Genomic DNA, 13,185 nt, shown 5'->3' with positions numbered 1-13,185 from the left:
TATTTTATCACCAAATGCCTTGTTAAATAGAACATCATCATATCTATACTATTAAACGAGAAGACCTCATTTTTGGTGTCGCTTCTCTTCTTTCCAGAATAAATTAATCAACACGCCTCTGTGTCCTATAGGTAGAGTGCATAGTCGCATTTGTCATCCATTCATATGATTATTCAGATTGAGTTATTTTAGGAGAAAAACGAGAAAAAAGGCATCCGGATATTGTCCCGTCATTGTATGAAATTTTAAGTCAGATTAGACTTCCGGTTTGCGTTTTTCTGTATACTTTGAACATACATATACTACGAATAAAGTGTATTTTCAGAATTTCATCTGCTATCATTTTCAAGTTTACTATCCACGGCGGTCACAGAGTTTATTAAATAGAGAGGGTCTGTATACTATATCAATGATCACCATGGATCGATTAGTAAACTTAGAATTGAAAGTAAATACGCTTTATTTATATGGTAATGAGTGTTCATAATATACAGATAAGCGCTAAAATTATTCATGTGAACTTTTGATACTTTTTCTGAAATTCTCCAGTCATTAAATCTTTTACAAAATTCATTGATTACATAAAAAAAAAAGAAGATGTGGTATGATTGCCATGTTAAGACAACTCTCCACAAGAGACCAAAATGACACAGATATTAACAACTATAGGTCATCGTACGGCCTTCAACAAAGAGCAAAGCCCATACCGCATACTCAGCTTCAAAAGGCCCGAAATAACAATGTAAAACAATGCAAACGAGAAAACTAGCGGCCTTATTTATGTACAAAAAATGAACGAAAAACAAATATGTAACACATAAACAAACGACAACCACTGAATTACAGCCTCCTTACTTAAATAAATGTTCATAACATACTAAATGTATGTTCATATTGAAATTGATAGAAAACCAAAAATTGGGAACTTTGGAAATAAAGGTGGGGGGTAAAAAAACATTTTCCTGTCCCCAATAACCTATGACTTATGATACTTTTGCTGAAATTCTCCAGTCATTCTGTATTTTACAAATTTTTTCCAACAACACTTTACATACTTTAAACTACGGTCTGAATGCCCGCGATTTCGCGGGTGTGTTCTAGTAAGATTAATGCCGGGAGCATACTGTTTTACCCGTGTCCATTTGACTCCCCGTCTCTCACTTCGTATATAGCTAAGGGTTTATACAACTTATTTTTTAGTGTTATATTTCTTTTTTTAGCTTCAACTTTTTATTATGTACCTGGTTTTAGTATTTATGTCGTGTACAAGTTGCAATTTTGTACAGGTTATAACATGTACAAAAATATTGTACATGTTATAACTTGTATAATGCAAAAATTTGCATGATAAATTGTTTGCAGCAGACCTGCAGCTTATTTGCAGCAAACATGTCGAAACTACAGACTCTGTGTTCACTGCAAGTCTGCAGAAAGTTTGCTGCAAACATGCATCAACTATTTGCAGGAGGCTGATTTTATCAGTAAGGGTATGACAGTTTTTATTCATTTGTTTGATTTGTATGTGCTTTTTATTTTGCCATTTGACTTTCTTTTTTAAATTTTCCTCGGATTTATTATTTTTTGTAAATTAACGTTTTATTAACACTTTCTTGAAGCTTTTTGTAACTAATTTAATAAAATATTTTTTTTCCAGCTAAATTAAAAAAAATATATATACATTTGTGTCTCTCTTTTCTCCTTTCTTCTGTCCCTTCTCTCCTTTCTCCCTGTCTCCCTTTACCCTGTTCCCTCTCCGATTTGGGCGCAAATATTAACCGTTGTTTACTTTCGACAAAACCTCGACCGATTATGGACCATTACGATACCCTACACATCTAGATCTGTCGTGGTGACCCGATTTCAAGAATGTCATTGAATAAGCATACTTTTCCGGATACTATTGGATTGGAGTGATTGACTGATTGGTCGGTGATATCTTAACTTTACGCCGCATTATTATAAAAAGATTCTTAAAAAGCTATAGCGCGGAGATGTATGCGTTAGCTAAATATATACATGCAGATCTATTAGTTGTTTCCTAAAGGTACACACACGCTTCTTAACCACAATTAACATGATTTATAATACATCGATCTTTCAGTTTTTATCCCCCACCCCCTTACGATAGTAGAGGAGCATTATGTTTTCCGGTCTGTGCGTCCGTTCGTCCGTTCTTTCGTCCGTCCGTCTGTCCTGCTTCAGGTTAAAGTTTTTGGTCAAGGCAGTTTTTGATGAAGTTGAAGTCCAACCAACTTAAAACATAGTACACTATGATATGATCTTTCTAATTTTGATGCCAACTTAGATTTTTATCCCAATTTCATGGTCCACTGAACATAGAAAATGATAGTGCGTGATCCGTGTTCTGGGGACACATTCTTGTTTAAAGAAGAGTCGAGTGCTCTAGTTACTTATAAGATGAATTAAGGTTATATTTGCTTGAGTGGCTGTGTTTTAATATAAGCTTGTAATCTTATGTCTGTACATAACGCTAAAAAGATATATATTTGTTTTACCGCAGGTTATTTCAGCCCATATTTTTAAAGGTGTGTTGAACCGGTGAAGGTGGGCGCGGAAACTGTCTTAATTGTACCCTTATGATCCTTAATCGTACATGCCTGTGAAAATAAAAAAAAGTAATTATATAGTAAAAACAACATTTTATTGTGAAAATAATTTCATAAAAATTACAGTATGACAGTTTAATTATGATAGGAAAACAAGTGAATTTTCATTTTTGACAAATTAAAGGTTTTGTTAGCTTTTGATGTGAATGTCGACATTTTTGTGCTTTGTAAATAATATTACCATAAAAAAAATTGGATGTGACTGAAATACCTGAACGTATAAGATGGTTGCATGTTAAATTATCTTTACGAATGATGTCCTTGTACCGATGAGAAAATAAGTAAATGTTTTGATTAGTTTGTGATATCGAAAACCCTGGTGTAATAGTTTTTCAGTATTACACAAATTTCTCTCGATGAAATCTAATACGTTGTTATATGCACGAGCAAATCTTCCAAGTTCAGATATATAAACACAACACCATAAGATGGCGACAAGGGAAGGGTAGTGTTCATTATTAGTATTAGCTTTATTTAAAGTTAGTTCAACAGGATAAATTTCTTTAGTATATACATACTGACGTCGTCATAATTGAGAGACAAAATATCATCCAAATATCTAAAAGTATTGTTAAATCTTTGTATCAGATGTTGTTTCGATAGGTCTTTTCAGATATTAGTCTTAAATTGTAACTCATAACAATACAGAAACAGGTCCGCAATAAGTGGTGCACAGTTAGTCCCCATTGGAATTCTGATAACTTGATCACAAACGGGATCTCCAAAGCGAACAAAAAATAACAAATTTTTCCTAGTCTACTTCCATTGTAAAAATATTTATGGCTTCACGAATTTTCTAAAAATAAAAGGAAAGGTATAATTTCTAATATGAATCGGTAGCGTGTCTGCGACAAAGAGGGGCAGTAGTAGGAAGAACACTGTCATACTATGTTATTTTTTCGTTCGTGCTGGTATATATGAGGTAACTTTCTTGTGCAGGTGGTCGGCCATATTTGGGATAAAATTTGAAAAATAGGCTGGGGAGTTATTGTTAACTAACTGCAGTGATGACGCAAAATAAGAAGTTTCTAATTTTTTTGCCTTTTCCTGAAGTTTTCCACCGGTCTCTATCAGAAGTATCGGTAGACTTCAGTTGCTAACTCATTAGCCCCAGTATACATACTTCTTTTTTGTATTTGCATGGATCTTTATTCGGCTAATGGATAGAAAATCACACTGGTTAGGATAAAAAGCCGTTTCCATGTGTTTCCAAATCCCTGATAGATAAATTATATTACAAAATATGAAATGGTGTCATCTGCAAATAGGAGTATAGTGGAATTCAAGCCGACTGGTATGTCATTAGCAACCTCTCCATATACATGTATAAGTTTATTCAGAGGGAAAATAAGTCTTTCAATCTGTAAGTTTAAGTTTTATAAATCCGAAAATCCGTCTTTTTAAAGATTAATGAAAGTAAGCAAACTTTTAAACCAAATTAGTATCTATAAAACAATTGAACAATCGATAAATATTTTTTAAAGTGGTTGGTTTTCCGATATTTACAATCGAGAAATGTTCCCCCGTATTCGAATTAGTTCATCTACTTTCTTCAAGGGTTTCGATACAGTCCCCTTTCGGAAGAACTTAATGATGTTGGTTGGTCTGGTCTGGTGTACCGTCCAATATTTATGTTTCGGAGGAATTGCATGATGTTGGTTGGTCTGGTTTGCTGTACCGTCCAATATTTATGTTTCGGAGGAATTGAATGATGTTGGTTGGTTTTGTCTGGTGTACCGTCCAATATTTATGTTTCGGAGGAATTGAATGATGTTGGTTGGTTTTGTCTGGTGTACCGTCCAATATTTATGTTTCGGAGGAATTGAATGATGTTGGTTGGTTTTGTCTGGTGTACCGTCCAATATTTATGTTTCGGAGGAATTGAATGATGTTGGTTGGTTTTGTCTGATGTACCGTCCAATATTTATTGAATGATGTTGGTTGGTTTTGGTATGGTGTACCATCGGAATAATTGAGTGTTGGTTGGTTGGTTGGGTTTGGTGTACCATCGGAATAATTGAATGATATTGGTTGGTTTGGTATGGTGAACCATCGGAAGAATTGAGTGTTGTTGGTTGGTTGGATCTGGTGTACCGTGGGAAGAGATTGGATTGTGCTGGTTTGTTTGGACTGGTGTACAGTCCAAAATTTTTGTGATTCTAGTTATCCTTGACGTATTTTTCCGACATGAATTTCTTTTCCTCGAATAACCTCTTTCAGTTGAGAGATGGTATTTAAATAAATAAAAAATAGAAATAGATCAGTAAAGGTTTTTTTTTTATTATTATTTATGATTGGCACCAATTCTGTCTGACAATGTTCAGTAATCCTTGTGGTTGTTTCTTCTCCCACCTGGAATGAACAAAAAGAAACATTTACAAAAATGAGACATAAAATTTGTATGATTACACGAAACAATAAAAAAAGTACGGTGCACAAGATGAATAACCTCATATCTATTTAATATACCAGTGACCGCTGTGGATAGTCAAATTTGGAATTGATAGTAAATACCAAAAACATAAAATAGAGAATGGAATTGGGGAATGTGTCATGATCAATGAGACAACAATCGCACCAAAGAGTAGAAAACAGCCAAAAGCCACTAACGAGTCTTCAAAGCAGCGATAAAACTCCACATTCAGAGGCGGGCTTCAGCTGGCCCCTAAAAAAATGGGTACTAAAGATCATTTCTAGTATATTTATGTTCATATGACAGAGAGCTCTCCATGCATATATAGTATATCAGTGACCATATATATCATACAGAAACACGCGTAAATAATTGAAATTAATAGAAAAAAAATAAAAATGATACGGATTTTAGAAAAGAAAAAAAAATGCTTCGCTGAGCGCAGCCTGATACGAGCGCAGTGGTCGAACCCTGATTCCTAAATGGTTTGAGCCATAACCCCCCAAATTCAATCATAACCACTTCTTTGAATAATGGAAACTTGTGGTATTATTTCAGAGAGATTCATACACTTTAACACAAGTTCTTGTCTGGAAACTACAAAAAATGCTTATTTGGGCCCCTTTTTTGGCCCCTAATTCCTAAACCCCCAAAATCAATTCTAACCTTCCTTTATTGGTTATAAACCTTGTGTTTAAATTTTCTTGATTTCTCTTCACTTATACTAAAGTTATTATCCGGAAATCATCTGTCTTCGGACGACGCTGACGACGACGACGACGACGACATGATACCAATATATACGACCAATTTATTTTTTAAATTTTTGCGGTCGAATAAAAAGGGGATTAAAAAATTGTTTTGCCAGCAAGTACCTGTGGTAGCATCGAAATATACAAATTAGAAACAGGTTAATTGACATTCAATCATAGAAAACAGTGGCGGATCCAGAAATTCTCATAAGTGGGGGCCCACTGACTGACCTAACAGGGGGCCCGCTCCAGTCACGCTTCAGTGATTCCCTATATAAGCAACCAAATGTTTTCCCAAAAAGGGGGGCCCGGGCCCCCTGCCCCCCCCCCCCTAATTCGCCTCTGGAAATTCCTCCTGCGTTTACTATAAGAAATGGTAGCATTCTTAAATTCTGTACGTTTAAAGACTGGTCTAACCCCACCGCACTGTGTGGCTGTACCAAGTCTGTCTGTATGAAAACATATATACTGTTCGGTGTTAACACGACTATTCAAGTTTCTCTCGGAAAAGTTGAATGTTCTAGTACTAGTGGTTGTACTTTTATACTATGATTCAATATGTATGTTGACTTTTGTTACCCTTTTGACGTATTATATGTAAATTTATAAAACTTACATGAATTTGTATTTAAAGCCTCGTTGACTTTATTATATACAAGGTGATAGATTATATGAATCTTTACCTAGTTTTTTTTACTCTCTTGACATACACCTATTTAAAATATGATACACTGCGTGCTTCTGAGATGCATGCAGGAAAGTCAATACATTATATGAGCATCAAACACCTCAAAATATGTAACGTTTAAAGACGAACGCACCGCAAAAGTGTTTGCATATAGTTTGTGTAATACTCTAATGTTATATATAGTACCATAATTTAATTTTTTTGTGACATTTTCACTTTTACTCCTATGCGGTGCAATCAATCAAAAACTACATATATATAATATCGTAAAAAACGTCAAAAGTAACGTCGAGCTTAAAAAATGCATGGAGCGGATAAACATTTTTTTTAGTATGAATGACGACATCCTTTCCTAGAAAGTTATAGAACTTTATTTTTGACTACAACTAATTTTTCAATCATGAATAAAAGTGGCGAAACAATAATACTTAAAAATCAAATACAGACATTTTATAGCAATTATATATTATATATCTTTGAAAGTCAATTTGTCTGCAAAAACCAGGAATTCGTTTGTTTGACTATATTTCCAGATGTGTTCAGTACTTCATAAAATATGTATCATAGCAATATGTTGCACAGTTGTATACACCAGCTTTCGATGCTGAAATAGTTTTGATAATACATATGTATTGCAAAATGTTTCCAACAAAGGAGTAAGTTCAGTAAGACACCTTTTTGGCCCGAAAATATAGCAGTTTTACAAAATTGTGAAAATGTAATCTTTTAGCTATTTATTGGGAAGTGGAATACTTCTGCTACACAAATATGGGCTGTTTTTTTGACAATATAATTCACATATACGGGTACTAACATCATTAAGTCATGCTAAATTACTGAAATCTGAAATCAAAATTTTAGCATTTTAGTTGAACTTGAGACGGTTTCCGTCTTAAGTGAAAGTGTTCGCATTCGTGTTCATTCATAATATTGAAATGTAAGTTGTATTTAATGATAATACATATCATATATAAAGGTTAAGGATGAACTTTCATTTTTTTTTTAAACCATCTCAAAAGTGACGTTTGTTTGCATATTTGATAGATTTTTCATATTTAAGCTTGAATCGGAGAGTGTTTAATGACTTAATCAGTTAAAATCTTTCACATTAACTAATTAAATCAATTGAAATAGACATTTAAGTGTTTAAAAAGTGTCCAAAATATTTCGTTAGATGAACCTGAAATTTGAGGCCAAAATCGACCCTTATCGGACCTACTACTTTTCAATTGAAGTAATCCAAAGCAAAAATGAAACAAATATTTGAAATCTGGAAATTTTCTTTGATTTGAAATGTTCTGTTGTTTCCAATAGAGATAATTACTATGCCAAACTGAATTGATCAAAAGTGCAGTTTAAACACAGAGAGTCAAATACATGTAGTGAATACTCGTGTCACTACCACAGCTGTGTTTAAGACCTCCTCGATAAAATTTAAAGTTCCTAATATGTAGTATGTAACTACACAAACACCCGTTCAAATTTAGTTTCAACTCAGCTTCTATTTACTGTTCTACTTCTTATCTGTGTGTTGTTAAGTTCCCTTACTCCCATTAACTACAAAATGTACCTCGTTAATAATTGTTGTAATTAAGCATATGAAAATAATGCTATTTTTGGAGTGTCGAAACTCTGGATGATTTTGAGGTGTAATACCACCATTGATTTTCACATTTTAGTCTTTCTTTATTTAATTATGGCACCCTCAACGGAGTTGGAGTGACATATTGTTATTGTTCGTTTCTTTAACATTGGCCCTATGGGAAAACACATTGAAGCTGTATTTCTTGCAAGAATATTATATCAAACCTTGTACAACTTAATAGATGTGTAACATGACATGTCGCAAAGTGACATCTGTCTTTGGAATTTTGGAAATGGTACCCGTTACCATGGAAATAACAAACTAGAGGCTCTTAAGAGCCTGTGTCGCTCACCTTGGTCTATGTGCACACATGTATTAAACAAAGGACACAGATAGATTCATGACAAAATTGTGTTTTGATGATGGTGATGTGTTTGTAGATCTTACTTTAATGAACATTCTTGCTACTTGCAATTTTCTCTATCTATAATAAACTTGGCCCTTTAGTTACACAGAGGAAAATATTTTGTAAAAATTTACAAAAATTTATAAAATTAATGAAAATTATTAAAAATTGACTATAAAGGGCAATAACTCTTTGAGAGGGGTCAACTGACCATTTGAGTCAACTGACCATTTAGGTCATGTTGACTTATTTGTAGATCTTACTTTGCTGAACATTATTGCTGTTGACAGTTTATCTCTATCTATACTAATATTCAAGATAATAACAAAAACCAGCAAAATTTCTTTAAAAATTACCAATTGTGGGGCAGCAACCTAACAACCTATTGTCCAATTCATCTGAAAATTTCAGAGCAGATAAATATTGGCTAGATAAACAATATAACCCCTTTTGAGATTTGCTCTAAATGCTTTGGTTTCAGAGTTTTAAGCCAAAATCTACATTTTACCCCTATGTTCTATTTTTAGCCTTGGCGGCCATCTTGGTTGGTAGGCCGGGTCACCGCACATATTTTAAAACTAGATACTCCAATGATAATTGTGGCTAAGTTTGGTAAAATTTGGCCTAGCTGTTTCAGAGAAGAAGATTTTTGTAAAAGACTACAACATTTACGAAAAATTGGTGAAAAATGACTATAAAGGGCAATAACTTCTTAAGGGGTCAACTGACCATTTTGATCATGTTGACTTATTTGTAGATCTTACTTTGCTGAACATTATTGCTGTTTACAGTTTATCTCTATCTATAATAGTATTCAAGATAATAACCCAAAACGACAAAATTTCCTTAAAATTACCAATTCATGGGCAGCAACCCAACAAGCAACCCAAGAACGAGTTGTTCGATTCATCTGAAAATTTCAGGGCAGATAGATGTTGACCTGATGAACAATTTTTCCATGTCAGATTTGCTTTTAAATGCTTTGGTTTCAGAGTTATAAGCCAAAATCTACATTTTACCCCTATGTTCTATTTTTAGCCATGGCGGCCATCTTGGTTGGTTGGCCGGGTCACCGGACAAAATTTTTTGAACTAGATACTCCAATGATGATTGTGGCTAAGTTTGGTAAAATTTGGCTTAGTAGTTTCAGAGGAGAAGATTTTTGTAAAAGTTAACAGACGACGCCGGACGACGACGACGGACGCAAAGTGATGAGAAAAGCTCAATTGGCCCTACGGTGAGCTAAAAATTAAAAAAAATCAAAATGCTCAAAAATTCATGAAACTTTACAAGAATGTTAATAGACATCTGCGGTTGATGCGGTCTTTGACTTTGGAATTTTCAAAATGGCTGCCGCTCAGCTGGCAATGAGGGAATGGTACCACCCGCTATTGCTTGCAATGGCAAATCTAGTTTAACTTATCTTTGTTTCAAATAAAGAAATACTTGGCATGGGCAAAATTGTTAAGACAAAATTTCACAAAACATTTCATTTCATATAAGAAAATAACCATCACTGTAAGTAAGCCAATCAAATGTTCACTTTTTTTTCTTTGTACATGCTTTAAAAACCATGTAACCTCAAGTTTTCAAAATGTTCTAAAGAAACACAAAATAAAAAAATATTAGTGCTTTGAAACACCCAAGATATATGTTTATGACTTATATATGACCGTTTTTTTTTTATACGTAATTAAATGTAGGATTAATTTCCTAATCTATCAATTTCAAGAGAATATTTTTCAACCCTTTTTCACTTTAACGAAGTCGTGACATTTAAAATACTGTTTTTATTGGTATTAACATTGATTTTGCTTTTGAAAAACTAAAATCATATCTAAATATCCTTCATTTATTCGATAATGTTAACGTTTACTTATATTTTTTTGGCATTGCACAAAGACGTGTATTTTGCTGTCTCTTAATTAAACAAGAGACATATATACGTCTCTGTTTAAACTAAACCCGATGGTTTTTGGATGTAAACTTGATGATTGATACTTAAGTTTGCTAGAACATGATCTATTTGTTAATTGTTATTGGCCTTGAATAAGCTATCAGAATCTGCGGTGAGTACTGTCTATTATACTTATGAATTAGGCCGTTGGTTTTCTCAATTGAATTGTTTCAGTTTCCATGTCGGGGCATCTTACAACCAACTGTGAATAATCTGTATGTTCACATTGTTGAAGGCCATACGGTTACCTTTAATTGCTTACACCGCTATGTAATTTGAAGTTTGGTGGATAAATGCCTCGTTTGCAAACAATCCATATCTCTTTTATACAGAAGCAAAAAGACATGATCGTAACTTGAGACAAAGGGCCAGGACCGGTCTTATGACAGAAATGATGTTTTTTTCAGTCAAAATTCTGATATTTTACAGCAGTAAGACAAAGTTTGAAGTAGAGCAGGTAAACAGTTTGAATTAACCATAGTTTAGCTCTATATGAGGGCATCCCCGCCCCCTTAATCCGGTATGTTGCAAAATGGTCCACAGACTTATTTTCGAACTTTTTGTGTACTTTTAAAATGGTATTCAGAAGATTTTTTTTACACAGAGTGGCTGTACAATATACCTGTCTTTAACCGTTATATTGTACATAACCTGTCTTTAACCGTTATATTGTACATGGAAACTTTGTAAAAAAAGTCTATAAAATAACACTCTTGAAAGTCAATACTGCGTATTAAACTACGATTTCAATATATATTTATATTACGGACGATTCCCGTCACACAAAATCACAGTTGATAAATACTATTATAATATATCTGAGATCACTGAATAGTCTCAGTATATTTCTTAAATCCAAACTATAAAATCAAATCTATAATAACTCGCGTGCTCGTTTGTATGTGTTGAAAAAGGCCGTACTTTTACCTATAATTGTTCACTTTTAACACATTAGAAATTGGATTGAGAGTTGTCTCATTTGCAATCATGCATACCATATCTTCTTATTTCTATATACGAGGATAACGAAATCAGAGATCTATATTATAATTAGATTGACCTTAAATTATTATTTTAAATTCATTAATTAAATCTTACCGAAAAAACTTCCAAATTTGTACACGTGATTTGGTTCACTCAATACAGAATATCCGAAGTATGGTGCCAAGTGAAAGATATCCCCAGTGCCGTCAGGTTTTCCAGGTTTTACGTGTCTAATAAGGCTGCCATAGGCCGTCAAAGGTGGGTGATGTACTATGTCCAACCCAGAATTAATATTTCCATTCAACACTTGTCCAGTCTCAACATGGTGATTAACTGTCAGATAATGACCATATGCAGTCGACAAGAGACTAGCAAATATTAGCAGTGGGTGCATCCTGTTCAAAGAAGTTTACATAAATAATGATTTTATTTTTAGCATATAATTATTTCGTTTCTATTTGTCACTTCAGAAGTTCAGTACACTACATCAACTACCTAATCCGTCAAAATATACAGAAAAAAATATGAAATACTCTATTACTTTTTTATACGACCGCAAAAATTTTAATTTTTCGTCGTATATTGCTATCACGTTGGCGTCGTCGTCGTCGTCGTACGTCTTGCGTCGTCGTCTTGCGTCGTCGTCGTCCGAATACTTTTAGTTTTCGCACTCTAACTTTAGTAAAAGTGAATAGAAATCTATGAAATTTTAACACAAGGTTTATGACCACAAAAGGAAGGTTGGGATTGATTTTGGGAGTTTTGGTCCCAACAGTTTAGGAATTAGGGGCCAAAAAGGGCCCAAATAAGCATTATTCTTGGTTTTCGCACAATAACTTTAGTAAAAGTAAATAGAAATCAATGAAATTTAAACACAAGGTTTATGACCATAAAAGGAAGGTTAGGTTTGATTTTGAGAGGTTTGGTCCCAACAGTTTAGGAATAAGGGGCCCAAAGGATCCAAAATTGAACTTTGTTTGATTTCATCAAAAATTGATATACCGAATCTAACTGTGTATGTAGATTCTTAATTTTTGGTCCCGTTTTCAAATTGGTCTACATTAAGGTCCAAAGGGTCCAAAATTAAACTTAGTTTGATTTAAACAAAAATTGAATCCTTGGGGTTCTTTGATATGCTGAATCTAAAAATGTACTTAGATTTTTTATTATTGACCCAGTTTTCAAGTTGGTCCAAATCGGGGTCCAAAATTAAACTTTGTTTGATTTCATCAAAAATTGAATAATTGGGGTTCTTTGATATGCCAAATTTAACTGTGTATGTAGATTCTTAATTTTTGATCCGGTTTTCAAATTGGTCTACATTAAAGTCCAAAGGGTCCAAAATTAAACTAAGTTTGATTTTAACAAAAATTGAATTCTTGGGCTTTTTTGATATGCTGAATCTAAACATATACTTAGATTTTTGATTATGGGCCCAGTTTTCAAGTTGGTTCAAATCAGGATCCAAAATTATTATATTAAGTATTGTGCAATAGCAAGAAATTTTCAATTGCAAAGTATTCAGCAATAGCAAGAAATCTTCAATTGCACACAGTATTGTGCAATAGCAAATATTTTCAATTGCACAGTATTGTGCAATAGCAAGAAATATCTAATTGCACAATATTGTGCAATAGCAAGAAATTTTCAATTGGAGTTATCTTTCTTTGTCCAGAATAGTAAGTTGAATCAACTTAAATCATTGTTTTATACAATATACAATGTATATTCACTTTTACTACCAACTGATAAATTAAAACAATCTTTACCATT

The 13,185-nt window shown here is 33.4% G+C and overlaps 1 long non-coding RNA gene across 1 annotated transcript; it reads right to left on the bottom strand.

Moving 5' to 3' along the window:
- Positions 1–4,883: 4,883 nt before the first annotated feature.
- Positions 4,884–11,947, bottom strand: LOC139519337 (uncharacterized). Its single transcript, XR_011663568.1, has 2 exons — positions 11,527–11,947; positions 4,884–4,979 (listed from the first exon to the last, which is right to left on the bottom strand). It is a non-coding gene; the product is annotated as an uncharacterized lncRNA (long non-coding RNA).
- Between the last annotated feature and the right edge of the window lie 1,238 nt (positions 11,948–13,185).

This window comes from Mytilus edulis, chromosome 4 (assembly GCF_963676685.1).
Source record: "Mytilus edulis chromosome 4, xbMytEdul2.2, whole genome shotgun sequence".
Taxonomy (NCBI): Eukaryota; Metazoa; Mollusca; class Bivalvia; order Mytilida; family Mytilidae; genus Mytilus; species Mytilus edulis.
Note: the sequence above shows the minus strand (reverse complement) of the source record. Positions and strands in the feature narration are given on the sequence as shown.